This window comes from Macrobrachium rosenbergii, chromosome 25 (genome assembly GCF_040412425.1).
Source record: "Macrobrachium rosenbergii isolate ZJJX-2024 chromosome 25, ASM4041242v1, whole genome shotgun sequence".
NCBI classification, from domain to species: domain Eukaryota; kingdom Metazoa; phylum Arthropoda; class Malacostraca; order Decapoda; family Palaemonidae; genus Macrobrachium; species Macrobrachium rosenbergii.
The window spans coordinates 1,846,213-1,868,209 of NC_089765.1; the positions used below are offsets into that span (position 1 = coordinate 1,846,213).

The following is a 21,997-nucleotide window of genomic DNA, read 5'->3' on the forward strand; positions in this document are numbered from 1 at the left end:
ATTGTGCATTGGCAACATGGATGAAACTCCTAAACTTCGATATGCCATCAAACTAGACCGTAAATAATATTGGGGAGAAAAGTATTTTAATCAAAACTGCTGGGCAAGAAAGCACACATTTTACTGTTGTTTTAACGTGTATGCCAAATAGGATGAAACCTTCCCCCATAGTTATCTTTAAACTGAAATTGAACTGATGCCGAAACAAAAATTCCTGGAACGTATCATTGTCCATGTTCACAAAAACCTAAACAAAGTAAGTGACACATGATCGCTGTTTGTACTTTATATTACAATTAGTAATATGTGAATACATACGATATTACTGGATACAGTGAAGTAAAGCATAACTTGTTAAAGATCCATGGAAAAGATGCATATTCGTTATGTTTGTATTTTATGATACGATACTAATATGTGAATATTACATACGTTAATTTCATATTTCATGTATGGTGCGACCCCCTTAAAATTAGCTTCAAACTTAGGTCTTCAAAAGTCGCATGACATGAGAGAGTATATATGGTATTTTGAATTTTTAAGGATACAGTAAGTAAAACAGCATTTGTAATAACGTCATCTTTACATAACCAATATTTTATAAGATACCTGTTGTTGCAAAAGCTAACCTATACACAGATGGTTTTGGAATTTAGCAGTCGTCTCATACTAAAGATATGAGATAAATTCATGAAAATTTTGTCTTAATTTTTTACCTCCTCTTATCTAAAGGTCGTCTTATACACGCAAATATACGGTATATGGTAGCCTAGCCTACACTATAAAGTATACTTTATACTTGTATGGTATAGTAATTATTAATATCAGCTAATTCTGGAGGTTCATGCTGATTGACTTATGATAATTCAACACAAGAGAAACTGAATAACAAACAAGAATTAGCTTAGACTACACTGGTATATCATATACATATGCGGTAAGCTTCGCCTACATTATCCTATACTCTATATTCGCATATTAATATTGTATTATGCAAACATCAACATAACGAATATGCATCCTTTCCATGGATCTTTTAAAATGTTATGCTTTAATTCACTGTATCCCATAATATTGTATATATTCTTATATTGCTTTTGTATTATAAATTGTGATCATAGCGATCAGTGTTTTGGTTTGGAAATCGATTACGTGGTAAGTTTATTTCGCCGTATTTAACTCAGTTCAGAGCGCTTTTCGTCCTTCTAGTTAGCGTAGATGAATCTCTAGATACTCTATTTATATAGGGCAAAGGTTGTTTTTCGTTATATGAAGTGTTTTTAAGTCGAAATATAACCTAAATACGTCTCGTGAAATTAATATTAGCTTTTTTTTCGTTAATAGATGACATTTGCCATTTGGGGGCATGTTTTTGTGTAAAAGAAAAAAAAAATTTGTTCGCTATTTTCACATGATTTCATCATAATACGAGCTTTACATATTGTTTATTGGTGTAAAATAGCAGTAATGTTTTTGTGTGTGTGAACTAAGTGTTTTTAGAAGGGCTCTAAGTATTTGCGGGTTGTAGCTATTCGCGGGGGGTGTAGTATACTTCCCCCGTGAATACGGGGTGTGGTACGCATCCCCCACGAATACGGGGGCATTTGGTACGCATCCCCCAATTACGGGGGGTTTACTGTATGTGTTCCAGAGAGAAATCCGCGAATAGGCGAGTCTGAGAATCGTGAGACCGCGAGTATGGGGGGTTTACTGTATCTTCAGCAGAGGAGGAACCTGAACCAGAACAGCCTCCATCAGCTTATACCTCATTATTGAATTATTTTCTGTTCTGCTTCCCGACATATTTCTCCACTGCGGCCTCTTCTTCCTCGGGATCAGCGTTCTTGTTACGTCAATCCTGTAGATGGCCCTCTCTATTTCGTCCAAGAAAGTGTTGTCGGGGATTGACTCTTGGAAGTCTGAGAAGAGGGAGTTGGGAAAAGATGTATTTTGTTCTCCTCCTTCTCGGTTTTCCAAAAGGAGGTATGTATTCCATATAACCAGGGAAGCTCCTTCCTTGGGAGTTTCTGCTATATTCGTACATGCAGACTGGCTCGGAGTACTGTCGTGTGCGGACAAGGCGATTGAGATGGGCAGAGGAGTTAGCTGCTCTTTTTTCGTCATGTACACTGAAGAAAAGAGACGTGGTGTTCTTTCACCACTAAAGGAGTGACACTGTCCTAGAGATCTGCTCTTCTTTTCGCTCATCTGGACAGTACCAGCCTTTTTCCTTGAACGACATTAGAGGGGGTAGCTATGGAATTGCAAAAGGATACTCACGACTTGCTTGCACAGTCGTCCAAGCGAACGATGGAGTCTAACTGAACACCTGCTGTTTCATTTAATCCTTGGAAGAAGAGGAAAACGAAATAGAAGAAAATAAGACTGAAGAGATGAAAACAATAATGAAAACAAAGAACAGGATAAGAGTATGGATGCAGAGAAACTCATGGACTCTACATATGAGGCAATACAACAGCATACATACGAAGAAATAAACTATGAAATGACAACACAAAAAAAAAATCCCAAAGAGGTTGTATCCTGATATACATATTGAAGTGAAAGAGCAAGAAAAAAAAAAAAGAAAGACGTAGTCTGCACTCTTTTGAAAAGAGGAAACTGCAGATTCGGTGAAAGATGTCACTACAAACATCCCAAGATATGTCACAACTATGAGATTTATGGCAAATGTGCATATCTAGATGGCTATGAGATTGAATGCAGCGATCTACATCTAAAAATATGTAGAAACCTGAAAGAAGGAAAAGTGTGCAAATTCAGCAAAAAATGCAGATATATGCATCCTGTTGCCATGAAGAACGAAAATCAAAATCAAGTACATATCAAAAATCAAAGTAAAAATGAAACAAATAAAGAAAGGAATAAAGAGTATGAGACGAAGGGAAAAAGCAAGCTGGCACCACGTTATGAAATATCAGCACCACGATATGAGGCATCAGCACCCAGGTACAGTGAAACAAAGCAATGTATCTACGATGCAAATGGATGGTGCAGATATGGAGGTAGATGCAGGTACAAACACAAAATGAATAATCATGAAGATGGAAGATCAACTATATTGGAAAAGTTGGATTTTTTTAATGACCAAAGTTATGGAAATGAAGAAAAGAACAACATATCAGAACAGGAAAGAGACATGGGAAAATCCTTATTATTACCCATATTAGATAATGGGGATAAAACGCAAACCATCATAGTGATGAATGCACAGGGTTTAGTTTCGAGTAACTCAAAAAGAAAAATAAGAGTTCTTAGAAGAACTAACCCAAACTGAAAAAATAGATATAATGAATATAAGTGAAACCAGGTACTCACAAGAGACTGGTAGTGATGATCAGACAAAGGGTTTCCAAACTTATAGATCAGATAGAAAAAATAGGAATCAAGGGAGAGACGTAAACCAAGGAAAAATATGTGAGAAATATAGTAACGCAGAATGTGGATTACTAGCAGTAGAATTTGAATCTGAAAAATTAGTGAACATTGTAATATACAGACCCCCTAATACTAAAGAGTTTGACATAATAATTGACAAATTGGATGATGTACAGTATATAGAAATTACAAACAGTATATAGAAATTACAAAGACTGAACCATACTCCTATCCAGAGACTTTAACTTTCCTTTTGTAGATTGGAAAGAGCGAATAGGAGACTGTGGTTGTATTTATACATATAAAAAAGAGTAATAGTAGCGCAGAAGATAAGAGGCAATTTGAAAAGTTATTAGATATGTTACTAGAACATAACATTCAGCCAGCAAATAAATCACCTGCCAACAAGAAAGGATAATATTTTAAGACCTAATGTTTGTGAACGAGGTGAACTATGTTAAAGAAATAATAGTGTATAATACGAGTATTTCGGACCATAATGTCATAAAATTAACGGTCCGTGAGCAAGAGATGAAAAAATGGGAAGGGTATGGAAAATACAATTTCTATAGTAAAAATATAAATTGGTAAAAAATAAATGAAAAATTAAACAAAGACGGAAAACATATTCGTAAGTGATAATATACAGGTAAATATGGATGTATTATATAAAATATTAGAGGAAATAGTGGAAAAATATATACCGAAGAAGAAAAGTAAACATCAGTCACGCATACCAAAAGACAGAAGGATCTTGTTCCAGAAAATCAGAAAGTAGAAAAAAAGTCTTGCAAAAGAAAAGAATGCATGGAAAGTGATGGAACTAAAAAGTAAGATAGAAAATGCAGAAAAGATTATACAGTCAAAAGAAAATGAAAAACAGGTCCTAGAAGAAAATACCCTACAAAATATCAAGCAAAACCCCAAAATTTTTTACTCATATGCGAAAAAGATTAATAGAATAAGAGTAGAAATAGGCCCTCTAAGAATTGAAGGGCAATTAACGAATGGAAAAAAGGAAATATGTAACATATTAGCAGAAAGATATGAGAGTGAATTTACACCTAGAATTGATAATGAAGATGATACAGAAATAGATGAAAATATTGAATATTTATCGGACATAGATTTTACCGAAGCCGATATTGTGCAGGCTATTAATGAAATTAAAAATGGATCAGCAGCAGGACCAGATGATGTACCTGCCCTTTTGTTAAAGAAAGTGGTTCATTCAATCGCAAAGCCGCTAGCAATATTATTAAGACAAAGTATAGATACAGGCAAGATTAATGATGAGCATAAATTAGCATATATTACCCCTACTTTCAAAGGTGGATCAAGACTAGAGGCAAGTAATTATAGGCCTGTGAGTCTTACATCTCATATTATGAAAGTTTATGAAAGGGTAATGAAAAAAAATATAAGGAAACATTTAATGAAAAATAGTTTGTTTAATATAGAACATGATTTTGTACCCGGAAAAAGTACACAAACCCATGAAAGTATATATAAAAATATGATAAACGAAAAAGATACAGATGTGGGTTTACCTAGACTTTGCAAAAGCTTTTGACAAGGTAGACCATAATATATTAGCGAAAAAAATTAGAAAACATAACATTGTGGACGAAGTAGGAAGGTGGATAAAAGAATTTTTGCAAAACAGAAAACAGATAGTGATTGCAAACGACGAGATATCGGATGAAGCTATGGTAATATCTGGTGTGCCACAAGGTATGGTGTTAGCTGCATTGCTGTTTGTGATTATGATAGCAGACATAGACAGTACTGTTAAGGACTCGGTAGTGAGAAGTTTCGCTGATGACACAAGAATAAGTAGAGAAATTACGTGTGATGTAGATAGGAACTCGCTACAAAGAGACCTAAACAAAATATATAAATGGGCAGAGGTAAATAGGATGGTATTTAACTCCGATAAATTTGAATCAACAAACTATGGTGATAAAGAAGGAATGCTATATGCATATAAAGGACCTAATAATGAGACAATCACAAATAAGGAAGCAGTTAAAGACCTTGGTGTGATGTTGAATAGGAATACGTTATGCAATGATCAAATAGCAATACTATTGGCAAAAAGCAAAGCAAAAATGGGAATGTTGTTCCGGCACTTAAAAACAAGAAAAGCCTAACACATGATTATGCTTTCTAAAATGTACGTACGTAGTCCACTTGAATATTGCAATATATTATGGTACCCACACTACCAAAAGGATATTGCACAAATAGAGAGCGTACAAAGGTCCTTTACAGCTAGAATAGAAGAAGTTAAGGACCTTGACTACTGGGAAAGACTACAATTCTTAAATTCATATAGTCTCGAAAGGAGAAGAGAACGCTACATGATAATCCAGGCATGGAAACAGATAGAAGGAATTACCGAAAACATCATGGAGCTAAAAATATCAGAAAGAGCAAGCAGAGGTAAATTACTAGTGCCCAAAACTATACCAGGAAAACTAAGGAAAGCACACAGGACATTAATCCACCATGCACCAGCATCGATAATGCAGCGTCTATTCAATGCGCTACCAGCTCATCTGAGGAACATATCAGGAGTGACCATAGATGTGTTTAAGAATAAGCTTGACAAATATCTAAGATGCATCCCAGACCATCCAAGATTGGAAGATGCAAAATATACCAGAAGATGCATTAGCAATTCTCTGGTAGACATCAGAGGTGCCTCTCACTGAGGGACCTGGGGCAACCCGAACGAACAGTAAGGTCTGTAAGGTAAGGTCTCCTCTCCAGCCTTGGCCCTTTTGAGGTAACAGAGGAAGAGCAAGGTAACAGAGGAAGAGCTTCCTCGTGCCCACACACAAATCCTAGATCAGTTCGCCCCGTTAGCAAGAAGTCCTCTCCTAGACCAGCCTCTAGCAAGTGAGACTGGTCCTCCGTCTACTTGCGGGCGCCAGACTCCCACACTTCTGGAGACAGCGGGAAGCCAGATCGATAGAACCATGGGTACTACAGGTTCTCAAGGAAGGATATGCGTTAGAGAAAGGAATACTATCATGCACTTAAAGAAGTCCGTCATTTTCTGAGTCTTCAGATCTGCTCGGCCAATGACTGGATGAGCCTGCTATGGACACTCTCCTCCATAGAGATGTTCGTTCCTTTGGGGATACTGCATGCGAGGCCTTTGCAGTTCTTTCTGAAAGCCAGTTGGAAGAAGAAGAATCTTTCAGATTCCCTCATATTCCCCATCACACAGGAAATAAAAGATCTCCAGTGGTGGCTCATAGAAGGAAGGTTCCACTCACGGAAGTCCCTATTTCATCCGAACCTGAACCTCTCATTGTTCTCCGACGCCTCGGACCTGGGTTGGGGAGCGACACTAGGACAATTGGAAGTGTCAGGGAAGTGGCCCCTTCAAGAGAGGAAACTGCACTTAAATCTGTAGGAGTTGAAAGCAATTCACCTGGCTCTTCAACATTTTGCTGCAGTAACTCGAGACTCAGTGATTGCGGTTCATTCCGACAACACGACGGCTCAGGCTTATATTTGAAACCAAGGAGGCACTCACTTTCTGTCATTGTACGAGTTAGCCAGGGATATCTTTTTTTGGGCGCACAACAACAATACTCAGATTCTCACCCACTGTGTTCAGGGCAAGTTAAGTGTATTAGCGGAGGAATTGAGCCATTGCAAACAGATTCTACCCATGGAATGGTTGCTGAATCCACAGGTGTGCACTGACGTCTTGAAACGGTGGGGAACACCGTCGATAGACTTGTTTGCAATGTCCAGGAACCATCACCTCCCCCTGTATTGCTCTCTGGTGCCAGATCCTCAGGCTTGGGCAACGGATGCAATACTTCAGGATTGGTCACACCTGGAAATGTATGCCTTCCCTCCGCTCAGTCTAATAAGAGACGTGATCAACAGATTCAAGACTTCTCATCACCACGCATTGATGATCCTAGTAGCTCCCTTTTGGCCTCAAAAGGAGTGGTTTCCAGACTTGGAACTTCTGTCGGACTTTCCGCGGCTCCTTCCACAGAGGAAAGATCTCAGACAACCTCACCTCAACAGATATCATCAAGGTTCATCTGCTCTCACTCTGACAGGCTTTAAACTGTCAGGAAGCTTGTTAGCGCAAAAGGATTTTCAAGAGGAGTTGTGAATACAGTCGCAAAATGTAGACGTGACTCCTCTTCAAAGCACTACCAGGCTAAGTGGGCAGTTTTTAGGAGATGGTGTAAAGAACGTAACCTCTCTTCTTCTACCTCTGTAGCCCAACTAGCCGAATTTTTACTTCACCCAGGATCTTTGAGAGGCCTTTTGATGTCTATGATAAAGGGTTACAGGTCCATGCTGAACTCAGTATTCAAGCATAGAGGTGTGAGCATTTCCGTAGACCTGGACATTTCAGACTTATCCTTAGACCTGGACATTTCAGACTTATCCTTAGACCGGGAAATTTCAGACTTATCCATAGACCTGGACATTTCAGACTTAGTCAAGTCTTTTTGACACCAGGAGACGGAAGTCTCAGCAGCCAGTGTCTTGGAACCTAGACATAGTCCTACATTGGTTGTCAGGCCCACCTTTTGAACCTATGCAGATGTCCTCCTTTAGGGATCTGTCTAGAAAGACACTTCTCTTAATCACTTTAGCCACAGCAAAAAGAGTCGGTGAGTTACAAGCCCTGGACAAACAAGTTGCTTTTTCCCAAGAGACAGCTATTTGCTCATATATTTTAGGCTTCTTAGCCAAAAACAAGTACCCGTCTAACCCTTGACCTCATTCTTTTTCAGTCCAGAGTTTTGCAGAACTGGTAGGAACATCAGAACAAGAGAGTGTTTTATGCTCAGTGAGATCATTAAGATTTTACATCGAGAGACCCAGGAATATCAGAGGGGATTCTTGTAACCTCAGGTGTTCTGTCAAGAACCTTTACTTCCTCTCTCCAAAAATGCTATCTCTTTCTTTTTGAGAGACATTATTGTAGGGTCTCATTTGGGAATTCGGAGAATAATTTGTCGTTGTTAAAGGTAAAAGGACATGAAGTACGGGCAGTAGCCACTTCGTTGGCTTTTCAATGCAATCTCTCTCTAGCTACCATAATCCATTCGACTTGTTGGAAGTGTTGCCCGGTCTTCACCAACTATTATCTACGTGACGTTGAAACTGTTCGAGGACTACAGTACGCTGGGTCCGTTCTCCACGGCTGGTGTGGCACTAGGGAAAGGGGTAGGAGTGATCTCCTATTTCTCTGTCTCATACCCTTGATTAAGGTTGTTCAAGTTTTTGGGACTGTGGGGGTACTCAGTACATGGAGTATCCTCCAATCTTCTTGCTTAATGGATGGGTAATATATGTTTTTTAAATGGTTTACAGGAAATTTAATTTTATGGTCGTGTGTTAGTCAATGTCTATTTTTCGCCCAGGACAAGGGCAACTGTTGTGTTTAAGCTTTGTCGAGTCATAAAGCACTCCCTGACCACAGAGCTCCCACTGAAGTAGTGACAATCCTGACGCTACCGGTCATGTCCCTACGGGTCGAGATGAGCAACGACCAAGAGTCAGTATCTTCTTGCTCTTGCTCTCTCCCCAGGTAAGGTTACAACAAGCATTACCACAATGCTAGCTTTTCTTTTGTATTTCAAATGCATTTCTTTATAACGATGCCCATTCTTCACACCTCCTATCAATGTGGGATTCAGCTGTGTGATTACTTGGTAAGTGTCATATATAAAAATGACATTTTTATAATAAAATAAGGTTTTATGTATACTTTATACTTACCAAGTAATTACATGAACAGAGCCCGTCCCTCTTCCCCGCACATGGACATGGAGCATAAATGAACTGAGCTCTTCAGCTGCGTTGTACCTATTCCTCCCCGAAAGTGGGTGGGGCACTTGCCTGCACCAAAACAAAAGAGCGCTACTGCGAATTTTCAATTCTTGAGCTGCCGTTTAAAGTAGAAACTACAGGTATAGCTATACAATTACTTAGTAAGTATATATAAAACCTTATTTTATTATAAAAATGTCATATCCATAACCATTATTTACAATTACTACATCTTCCAACCATTATCTAACTGCATAAAAAAAAGATGATTTTAAAGTTTATAAAAACCAGAAAGGAACAAAAAAATATGAGTATTGGGTAGGTCTCAGCTGATCCATAGACTGATGTCTGGGTTAGCGATTAGGGATGCATGACTCAGATGCGCAGACAAGGCTTATTTTGGTTTTCTCTGTTTGGCTGACTTGGTATAACAGGACTGTGGCTATAACTGTGTCCACAGTCGGAGCCAGACATTGTGAACTTTCAGGCTTTATTATTATTAATTCTTGAACTACAGAAGGCCTTGGTGCCACTACCACAGCTTTTTTCCACTCACTTGTATTATTTGTACCCTTCATTCAGACTACACTTCCTTCCTCTTAACTCAGGAAGATCCCTTGCATTCTTATCATAGTGCTTCTTTTGCACCTCCTGATTATTCTTTAGCATTTCTGAAACTCGTACTGGATATTAAGCTGCAGGGGTGAAGAGTTTTGGAACGGTTGGGAGTCTTGTACTCATGTTCTTCTCCCAAAGAGTAATTGAGCAGGGCTAACATTCCCTATTGCTGTGTATTTCTGTAATGCAACACACTAAGGTAAGGGTCCCTGCCATCTTCATTTGCCTTGTTAAGTCAATTTTTCAACGTTTGAATAGCTCGTTCTGCAAGACCATCACCACAGTGACAACCAGGGGAGGATTTCGTATGCCTTATACCATAAGATTTGCAAAATCCCCTGAACTCCTTGGCTGTAAATTGTGGGCCATTATCATTATGGGTTATCATAGGTATGCCATGGCGGGTGAACTGAGACTTACAATATGCAGTCAGTGTCTTACACAGTGTGTTTTCCAGTGAGTTAAACTCAAAGTATTTATTATAATAATCAACAAGTATACGGTACGACTTGCCATTCCACTCAAACCAATCAGCACCCAGCTTAGGCTAGTCCGAGGTAATTCAGGAATTTCGTGAGGAATGAGTGGGAGTCTGTTGCCTTTGAAAAGCATTACATGTTTCACAGGTAGCAAGCATATCCTTGATCTGAGCTGTCATACCAGGTCAAAACACAAGATCTCTTGCTAACCCAAGTGAATTTTCCAAACCTTAATGTGACTTGTGTAGCTCTTTCAACACTTTTGCACTTAATTCCCTAGGAATTATAGCTCTGTCCAGAATTCATGTACAGAATGTCCACAGGGGCATCCTTTGTATGTTGGGCTGACCATTCCTAGTAAAATCTCTTAATTAGCTGTAAAACAAAGCCCTTCTTACTCATTTCTTTTAAGTTCCTCTGAGCTGTCATGCACCAAACTACCCACTTCAACACTGTTAACACAGAATTCTTCTCCTTCATCAAGATATTCCTCAGACCATTTTATTTATTCTGCTTAAGGCATTTGCTACATGCATTTCACTGCCTCTTATATACTTAATGTTAAAATCATACTTTATTCTCAAATATGGCTGTTAAAGACATAGTTTACCTGAATCTTTGACATAGACTTGACAGCATAAGCTACAGCATGTCCATCCAGATATGGACATGCACCAACAGCAAAACAAGATACATCAACAGACAGTACTACAGATTTATTCACATCAAAAAACTTCAACACTGGTACTCGGATAATCATATCTTTCAAGACCCTGAAACAGTTTTGTTGTGTAAAGTCCCATTTAAATTCAACATCCCTTTCAAGCTATCTTCGAAGAGGTTCATTTAACGATGACATGTTTGGAATACACTTACCCAGTTAGTTTACCATTCCCAAGAAGCACTGTAACTCATGCTTGTCAACTGGGGTAGGAAAATTAACAATGGAGTCTACTTTCTTAGGGTCTGGCTGCAGACCCTTTTCTGTTAGATCGTGACCAATATACTCGACCTTTTGAGTCTTAAGCTTAATCTTTTTAGGATTCAATTTGAGATTCTTCTCTCTACACCTCTGCAATATCCGTTCTAATCTAGCATCATGCCCAGATTCTGAATGACCACGTAGAAGAATATCATCCGTCACAATTTCAACCCCTTCAAAATCATAAAAAATCTCATGCATTTTCCTTTGAAAGATTTCAGGGGCAGGGCTGACACCAAAAGATAAAGGAATGTACCCATACCTACCAAAAGATGTATTGAATGTTAACAGCTTTGAAGTTCCCTCATCTACTTTCAACTGTCAGAATCCCTTCGTTGCATCTAATACTCAGCACACACCTTAGGACCCGATAACCTTGTGGATACTTCTTCTATAGTTGGTAGTGGAAAGTGCTGTCTTTTAGTGATTGGTTAAGATCACGTGGATCTAAGCAAATGGGCAGTTTAGCACCTTTGTCCACAACTACAAGGCTTTTGACCTAGTCAATGGGTCTTGTTTCCTTAACTATCACTCCATTTCTTTCCATATTGTTCAGTTCATCCCTCAGCCGTTCTCTTCAAGCAGTGGTTCTTAACCCTTTTATATCCACGCCCCCTCTAAGAGTTGTTCCTTCCCTCCACGCCCCCCTTGCATCTATGAGTAAAATTCCCTCACAGATTTAAAGGAAAATAAAAAAAAAAAGAGAAAGAGAAGGGGTTTTGAGGGATAGGGGGAGAGATAAATAATTACTAAACATGGTAAGCCCAACGAGTCCAACCAGAGTAGTAGATTAGAAGAAACTGACGTTATAAGGCGATACTTTTGCATTTTTCCATAAACATCTGAATATTAGTTCCTCGCTCTTTGTTAAGAGGATAACAAATATAATGAGAGATTTTTAAATTTTTCCCTGGGGCTTGTGCCTGCCTCCCCTGGAAATTGCTGACGCCCCCCTAGGGGGCGTGCCCCCTTATTTGAGAACCACTGTCCTAAAGCAGCTGGTATCTTGCAAAAAAAAAGTTAAGTATACCTTAGTTTTACCAGAGGAGGATGAGCTGCAGGACTTATGGTCTCGTCAATTTCAAGCCTAACCTCGCCATCAAGGCAACCCAGGCCCCCCAAAACATCAGGATAATTCAGTGCAAGAGGTTCAGTGTCACTGTTAAGCTCAGGCTTGTGTATTAAGGAACAATCCTACTTTATCTCATTCAAAACCCTAATAACATCCCATAATTTTCAAGCATTCTTACTCAATATTGGGCAAAATTTTGCATCCACAGTAAGAAAAATTGATTGGTGTTTCTTCTTATTGTAAGTACAGGCAGTCCCAGGTTTACGAAGGGGGTTCTGTTCCAACACCGTGTTGTAAGCTGAAAATCGTCATAACTGAAATATCGTAGAAAATAGTAAGAAAACCTTACTTTTAATCATTTGGATGTCTTATAAACGACGTAAACTGCATTTTTATTGAGTTTTCCATAAAAAACCTCAAAACCAAATTTTGACCATTCTACCCTTTTTGGGGCCATATTTCTTCTGCTGGATTGGTGTCGTAAACCCAGAACGTGTTGTAACCTGGAAATAATTTTTGATGAATATATTTGAAGAGTGTCGTAAGCTGAGCCCATAGTAACTCGGGGACTGCCTGTACTTTAGAGTAGGCCTTAACTCTGGCTTAACCTTTAGTTTATCAAGGATGTTCTTTGGCAACACACTTAACGTCTGCGCCAGTATCCATTCAAAATTATTGTTTCACCTTGTAACTCCAAAGACACCACATCATTGCTAGAAACACATTTTGGTCCCTTCTGTAGGCTATGTCCAGGTTGCGTAATTTTCATAACCTGAAGGTGGCCAACTAACTTTTATTGATCCTCGTCTGAAGTCTTTGGATTTCTCTCACAACTACATGGCCTATTCTGAGTATATACAGGCAGTCCCCGGTTAATGGGGGGGGGGTTCCGTCCCTGGCTGAGCACCAGTAACCCAAAACTGGCAATAATAGCGCAGAAAACCCTGCTTAACGGCGCCGTTAATCCAATATCAGCACCGTTAACCGGAGATTGGCCCCGTTAACTGGAAATTGGCGCTGAAATCCCACTTAACGGCCCTGTTAACTGGAAATCGACGCCAAAATCCCCACTTAACGGTGCTGTTAACCGGAGGTCAGCGCCGAAAATCTGGTTAACAACATGGCTAGCCTAGCGTCGTAATACTGAAACGCCATTAATCGATGACGCCGGTAAGCGGGGACTGCCTGTACATGCATATAACCACAATACTATACTTACATTCACCTAAAGCAGAATTACCTTTCTTATACTCGGCAATGTATTTTTATTCTTAGTAAAAATTTGCCTTCTTGCGAATACTTTCCCAGACAAACATTTTACTTACATTTCATTTATTTTACAGGTCTTGACGTGTTGCAGAATGAAGTTCATTGTGGTGTTGATGATTACCATTTTGGTTACCTCAGAGCCTTGTGAGTATCTGTCTCTCTCTCTCTCTCTCTCTCGTCCCTTCAGCGCCTAGCTGCAACCTCTCTCATTCCTTTTTTCTGTACCTCCGTTTATATTCTCTCTTTCATCTGAGTTTCCACCCTCTCTAACAATTGTTTCACAGTGTAAGTGTGAGGTTGTCCTCCTGTTACACCTTTCAAACCGTCCTACTGTCCATTTCCCTTTCAGTGCTGAATGACCTCGTAGGTGCCAGCACTTGGCCTTTGGCCTAAATTCCATAATCTCTCTCTCTCTCTCTCTCTCTCTCTCTCAAACCATCCCAGAATTTTGTAGCAGTGTTTCTTGTGTATTTTAAGTCAAAACTGTCCTTCCCTTGGTGTAAAGTAGCACCTCAGCTTTGCCTTTCTGATAAGTAATAGAGTAGTCTATTAAGGAACAAAGAGTAACAAAAGATCCAGCATTATAATATCTTGCACCTGAATATTTTATGTTTCTTGAATATTTTCCAGATTTCTTATAACTAACAAAAAGTCTGTTAGGTAGCAAAGACCCAGTGTTGTAGCAAAATTTCAAGCCACACGAATAACACTTACGTCACTTTTCCTATCCACAGGTTCAGCCGTGAAATGCTTCGTGAGCAATAAGGTGCAGATTGATGCTAACTCTACAGGTGAGTCTCTCTCTCTCGCTGAAAGCCCTTATAGGCAGAGTCAACAGACTTTAATAAACCTGAGAGAGATATATAGAATTGTTAATCACTCATTTGCTTGCTCCACTTTGCCTTCTGGCCCAGGAACCTGAATAGGGATTGGCCGAGATGGGGTGTGAATGAAGAGACCTTCAGGATTGTGTTAGGAAAAGTACAAATTACAGACAGTCCCCAGTTAACACCGGGAGTTCTGTCCCTGGCCGAGCGCCGCAAACCAAGAACCCCACTTCATGGCGCTGTTAACCGGATGTCGGTGCCATTAACCGGAGATTGGCGCCGAAATCCCCACTTAACGGCTCCGTTAACTGGAGATTGGCGCTGAAAATCCAGTTAATGGCGTTGCTAGCCAAGCACCGTAACACTGAAACTCCATTATCGATGCTGCTGGGAAGTGGGGACTGCCTTTACTTTAAAAATTTGTTATTTGTTCCTACACAAATACAAACCTTCAATCATTATGTAGGAGACTTAAATACCCATTAAGTGGGAGGAATCTGGGTAAGAAACGACTGGTTTGGTTCTACTCACCCGGGAATACCTTCCTAGATTGTTGGATGTTTGGGATGTAGAAACTGCTAGATGTATGGACATGAAGTAGTAATGAGTTTGACGAGAATATCCTGTCCTTCTTCAAGGGAGGTTGAGAATTGTAGGAAGGTTGTTGGGGGGGGGGGGGGGATGTCACTAGACCGATTTTGGCAAGTTTTCAGATCAAAGAGATGCCATGTGTTGGCAGTGGTCAGTAAACTGTATACAGTATTAACAGCAATAACAAGAAATATAGATACGAGAAAAAGAAAAGAGAGAGAGAGAGATTGGTTCTCTTGCCATGCAAGCATCTCTCGTATCGCTGTTGCTTTGTTTTTGCACTTTGTTTACAGTATTTTGGAAAATTTCTTAGCTTTAACCATGGATCTTAATAAAGTGAGTGCCAAGATCATTGCTGAGAGGAAAGGATGATGTCCTTGTTGTGTAGATGGTTTGGATACATGTCCCTCCTCTCTCTAGACAAGAGGAGAGAGGGATAGACAGTAAAACAAATCCGTCGGTCTTTTTAGCAAATTTTAATGTATCCGACACTCTTCTTTTGGGTTCTTCCAAGCCATTTTTCCAAAGTAATGACACAACTCATTACTTCAAGCCCAGAAGTCCAGCAGTTGCAACATCCCATATGTCCAACAAGCTAGAGGTGTGGGATTCCTTCCTCAGCTCTTCCAGACCAGAAAGGTATTTCTCGGATGGGTAGAACCAACTAGTCGGTTTAGAGATTTACCCAGATTTCCCCCACCTAATGGGTATATAAGTCCCCTATACAAAGATCAAAGGTTTATATTTGTGTAGGAACAAATTGCAAATTTTTAAAGTAATTTGTATTTTTCCTAACATACAAACTCAAGTTTCTTTACACATTCATGTCCCACATCAGCCACCCTTAACTTTCGTACCTAGGCTGGAAGGCACGGTGAAGTGCAGACCGACAGGTGGGTGGGCTTTGCCCTACCTGTCGGTAGCTAACGATCTTGTTTGAAAGGTAACGGCCATTCCAGCCCCATTTTGCAGGCCATATACTATGTAAAGAACTTTAGGTTTGTATGTTAGGAAAAATACAAGTTTCTTATAAAATTTGCTATATTTATATATATTTCCCAAATTCACACACAGGACGGCCTGAAGGTTGCATAAAATATTTGGACAAACATGACCGTCAAGTGGAGTGTCAAGGAAGCTGTAGTATAATTGAAGAGAAAGGTACGTGTATTAACCTCTGTTATTTGCCCAAATCGATTGTTAATAATTTTTTACATTGCCAGAACGAGATACAATAGAATCTCTAAGATTGGTAATAATTTTTTGTTGCTACAATGAGATACAGTAGAATCCCAACTTAACGGCCTAATATTCTCATCGTTTACATTACGATTATTTTTGGTTATTGGTACATTTTTAGGTAAATATATTGTCATGCCCCATTTCTTTCCTCTTCATCAGGGCATGACACAAAGGTAACGTGTCTGGAAGGTGACGTGTGGTAATCAGTTAAGATGGAATGAGTGATTCTTTGAAACTAATTAAATTAAGAAAGACTTAAGGTTAGGGGGGAAAATGATTGATTGTTCCCGTTTCTGGTTTATTTTGCGCTTCTTGTCTTACAGTTTTCCACCTTATGGTTTTTTTTTAACAGGTTGGAGACTTACAATTCTGGTTTGAAAGACTTAATGCATCTGATTAAGGGGTCTGATGTTCTGAGAGTCAGTCACTGCACACTTCTTCTTGCGCTGTCTTTCAGTTTCTTTTCGGCTTCCCCTCACTTTGGAACTTTTTTTGCTCTCTCTTCTACTCTGCCTGCCACTCTGTTTTTTCTTATACAGTGGAACCCCAGTCCTTTATCATATCAGAACTCAACATAATCGGATTTCGAACGAAATTTCGAGTAAAATTTGCTTTTGAGTTCAAACAAAAAACCGGAATCAGACCCAATGAGCCATGTGATATTTGTAAACACAGTGTTTCATGTTTTCAGTTGGCGTTGTTCCCAGGCGTCTTTTAAACCCCGCTCAGCTGTGCTTCAAGTGTTTTTATCTATTTCCTTAGTTTTTGTGGCTTTTTGTACTGTATTTTGATAAAAACATGGGTCCCAAGAAAGCCACTGAAGACATGCAAAAAAGGAAAATGGTAAAAACCACAATTGAACTTAAAGAGATTTTTGAAAAGTATGAAAGAGGCACTCGTGTGCCTGATTTAGCGTCTCAGTTTAAGCTACCGAGATCCACCATAAGTACATTTTTAAAGCACAAAGAGGCAATAAAAATTAAGTGTTTTGTTAAGGGGGTTACAAGTTGACAAAACAGAGGCCTCCCATAATAGACGAAAAACAGATTTTACAAGGATATTTTGTGGAAAAAAAAATTTTAGTATTATAACATTTATTGAAAATTATTTAACCCTTTCCGATCGAAGCCCGGCTCTCACCCGGCTTTCCCAAATGGTAGGTTCAGACCGAAGCCCGGCTCCCAGCCGGCACTTAATATAATTTCTTTTGAGGCAAGCTAATTAAGGTTACCTTCTTGTAAGTATCCCAGAATAACACTTAGTTTTCTAACATTCAAGAAACCTTATTTTCATGAACAAAAACATGTTTTATATAGCAATTTTCCTTTGGAAAAAACTGGCTAAATGAATAGCAGATTTTGCGATGTTATTCGGCGTAAAATCATGGGTAAACCAGCCAAATTTGCTGTTTATTTCGAGTTATTCAGGGTTGACAATCACACGGTCGCTATAAGCAGCTAATCCGATTCCATACCCCTCTAAACCCGGTTACCCAACACGCAGATGACCAGACACTGGGTAGACTTCTTGTTTCGCTGAACTGTCATTAGTAACGCATTGTTGAGTTATCATGTCTCTCCGGCACAGGAAGTTTCTTGAAAAGGAAGAGGAAATACTAGAATACTTTTTAGGATTGCCTTCGGAATTGGAAGATGATTCAAGTGAAAACGATGAACCGTCTGCTGCTCCTTCCACATGCAATGAAGATAATTCTTTTATCATCATGAATGAAGACCTGGAAGAAGTATCTCCTGACGAAGACGAAGACGAATACACCGACGATATGGTTATGCCCCCTGAGGAAGAAGAGGACACAAACGACGAAAATTGGACCTATGGAAATAACTGGGAAGAGTTTGATGAAGAAAGGCATGAATTACCCAGATTTCCTTTCAAAGGAAGGGCAAAATTCAACTGTCCTGACCAAACTATCAACACTCCTTTGCAGTTTTTTCATGCTCTTTTTACGTGAACTTTTCCAAATGATTGCAGATGAAACGAATCGCTACACAGAAGAACTGATAAGTAGGAAAAGGCCTCTGCAACAATATTCTATATGGAAAAACTGGGAAAAAATAAGCGTGGAGGAAATGATGGCCTTTCATGGAACAATACTTAATATGGCTCTACATAGAAATAAGAGATCGAGGGACTTCTTTTCCAAGCAATGGGTGGATGAAAGTTCGTTTTTTCGGCAAATCTTCAGGAGAGACAGGTGGTTCCAGATATTCTGGGGACTTCATATGTCTCCAGCAGTTCCTGGCAGTGGCTTCATGGCATCTAGGAGGTCAAAGGTAAGCAAGTTCATGAATACTTTTCTGGACGGTTCTACGTTATTATCATCCTGGATGCCATCTAAGCGCTGACGAGTCCACGATATGCCATTCAGGCAGAACCGCATTCAAAATATGCCACGATAGCAAAAAACCAACAAAATGGGGCATCAGAATGTATGATATTGCCCAGATGCGCAGACGGGATATATTCTAGGTCTGATCCTATTACGGTAAAGCTACTATCGAGTGCCTTGGTTACGCTGGTCATCTCTTCACCACTCGTATCGTGTTGACACTGAGTGGACATCGTTACGCGTGCCACAGGAGAAACTGGATACCATGTTTATACAGACCGCCTTTATACAAACCTGTCTCTAGCTGCGGAACTTCTGAAGAAAAAAATCACATCACCGGAACGATAAATACGAATAGGAAAAGGCCTTCCTCCCTCAAGTGAAGAAAGAAAAAGATCATCGGAAGGAGCAGTAAGGTCCCATGTGAAAACAAGCGGTGCCACATTCAAGCTTGGAAAGATAAGAGGGACGTCACTGTGTGCTCTACGTACCATACCGCAAAAAAAACCGCCCAACATCGCCGTATTGCGAAAGGGAATGGAACAAGTTATTGAAAAACCAGTGATGGTTTCCGAATATACTTCTAACATGGGAGGAGTGGATCGTGCAGATCATTACATATCTTCATACTGTTTCTTACAAAATCATTGAAGTGGTGGAGGAAGTTTATTTTTTCTTTTGGGGTAGCCATAGTGAACAGTTTCATTCTCCATCGTATTCATAAGTCAAAAGAGCTGGAGGTATTAACGCATCTTCAATTCCGGAAAAAATTGGTAAAAGAATTAATTGGAAACGTAAGGGAATGCGGCTCAAAATGGAAGAAGAGGGGCACATCTGATGATGAGAAAGGTTGAAATGGAAAGCTGCATATAATTGCCAAACAAGAAAGGAAAACATTCCGTCGATGTAGTGTATGTAGTGATAGACGACCTGGTGGCCGGAAAGAAACAAAATATTATTGTAAAACTTGTACCAGGCAACCTGCAATGCACCCCGAGTGCTTTGAAGCTTACCATACAAAAAGATTACAAAAAGAAATATACTTAATTTTATAAATCCTGCAATAAATTCTTTGTCTATTATTTTGTTATTAGAAATAAAAATACATTTCTTTACATGTTATTATGTACTTAAAATATTATTATTATTATTATTATTATTATTATTATTATTAATATTATTATTATTATTATTATTATTATATATCATTATTATTATTATTATTATTATTATTATTATTAGTATAAATTATTATTATTATTAAACAAAGTATTAGACGTCTATGATTTACACCTCTAAGAGGAATGAATACTTCATTGAAAATTAAACATATATATATATAGACCACTCTGAAAGAGAAAAAAGGGAACTTTTATTCATTTAAAATCATTTTACTTTGAAAGGGTATAAAATATAATCTCTATGTTTAGAAGGCTTCAAGCTAGTCTGTTTTTAGAATGATCAAACTACTGTATTCCTTGTTTTGACACTCTTTGTGAACATATGAATTTATTACAATTAAAAAAGTTTTTGCAAAAATAAGAAATTTATATATAGTGTATGCAGTTCCCAAAAACATTTACACCAACTATACTGTCTATTACGATGCATCTCAAAAGGAAAAAAATATTTATGGTATATGATAACACACACACACACACACACACACACATACATATACACACACACACACACACATATATATATATATATATATATATATATATATATATATATATATATATATATATATATATATATAACATATTCCTGTAATGTACAGGTCATCCCCATTCATACCCGTAAACAAAAGGCCCGTGGTAATTTTTCAGTTGCCGGGGAGGGTTACGGCACCTGTCACACCACCCAGCCACACCAGGTGGAAGGATCAGGCAATAAGAAATCTCCCTTGTTCCCTAACACCGTCGAAAAGACCGCATTTATAACTTCAACGAGAGAGAGAGAGAGAGAGAGAGAGAGAGAGAGAGAGAGAGAGAGAACTACAACGATTTGAAAAAATAGAGTACAGTCCTTATTTCAAAAATAAGAAAAAGTAAAATAAATTGAAAGAGACAGACGCTACCAAATGAAAGAACAAATAGGTGTGTGGTTCCTCCTTTCTGACCAGAGACGATGTTTCAACCTTGACTCACCTAAGCAGGATTATCTCAGGTAGTGAATTATCAAAAAGGAAATACCAAAGACTTAAACAACTGATTCCTCATGTCCCTTAGCTTGTATTTGAAGCCCTTTCGAAGATCTCCTACAGATAATGGTAAAGCGCATTTACACGTGGGGATATAAATGGATGATATCTGCATTTGCAACTTGTATGATTTCTATATATCGTGTTTTCAGTACATAGTTATACATTCATATATATATTATTATATATATATATATATATATATATATATATATATATATATATATATATTCGTTAAAAGCAATTGCTTTACTGGCATCAATAAGTTTCTTGTGGGTATCTTCATACTAGCTGGAGTATTTCCGATTCTTGTTCGTCGGCCTCTGGTGAAAACAATGCAAAACCTTTCTTCCATTTATTGATTTTTGTTGCGACAGTCGTTTCGTTTTTATGGTTATCAAGCGACTACTGACTTACAATACGGCCTTTCGACCAATCCAAATATCATCGTGTGGGAGAATGACCTTGAGTCTGGGCATGGTCGGCAAGGATTAACAGCATAACCATTTCAGGCGTTGTATTGGGTACAAAGAACATGCATGATAATAAAAGTGGAAAGTTTCAAAACACGTGGTTAAAACTATTCAAAATATAATACCATGAGCTATATATATATATATATATATATATATATATATATATATATATATATATATATATACTGTATATATATATATATAGCATATATATATATATATATATATATATATATATATATATATATATATATATATATATATATATTTATATATATATATATATGTATATATATATATATATATATATATATATATATATATATATATATATATATATATATATATATGAAGATAAAAGAACTATATAAAAACACTTATTTGAATGTTGCAGCCATAACTGATCACGTACAAAAGTGATTATAATCATCATATATGTATATATATACATATATATACGTATATGTATATATATATATATATATATATATATATATATATATATATATATATATATATATATATATATATATATATATATATATATAGGTGTGTATGTATTAATGAAAACTTGTAGTTAAATTGTTTAGAGAAAGTCTAGTGTATGACTTACTTTCATATATACATACATACATACATATATATATATATACATACATA

At 38.0% G+C, this 21,997-nt stretch overlaps 1 long non-coding RNA gene across 1 annotated transcript in view; it reads left to right on the plus strand.

The window, feature by feature from the left end:
* Positions 1-19,678, plus strand: part of LOC136852272 (uncharacterized) — a 43,909-nt gene extending 24,231 nt beyond the window's left edge. The window contains exons 2-4 of the long non-coding RNA XR_010857093.1: positions 13,720-13,789; positions 14,380-14,436; positions 16,138-19,678. This is a non-coding gene — a long non-coding RNA (uncharacterized lncRNA). The remainder of the gene's footprint in view (positions 1-13,719; positions 13,790-14,379; positions 14,437-16,137) is intronic.
* Positions 19,679-21,997: the final 2,319 nt, after the last annotated feature.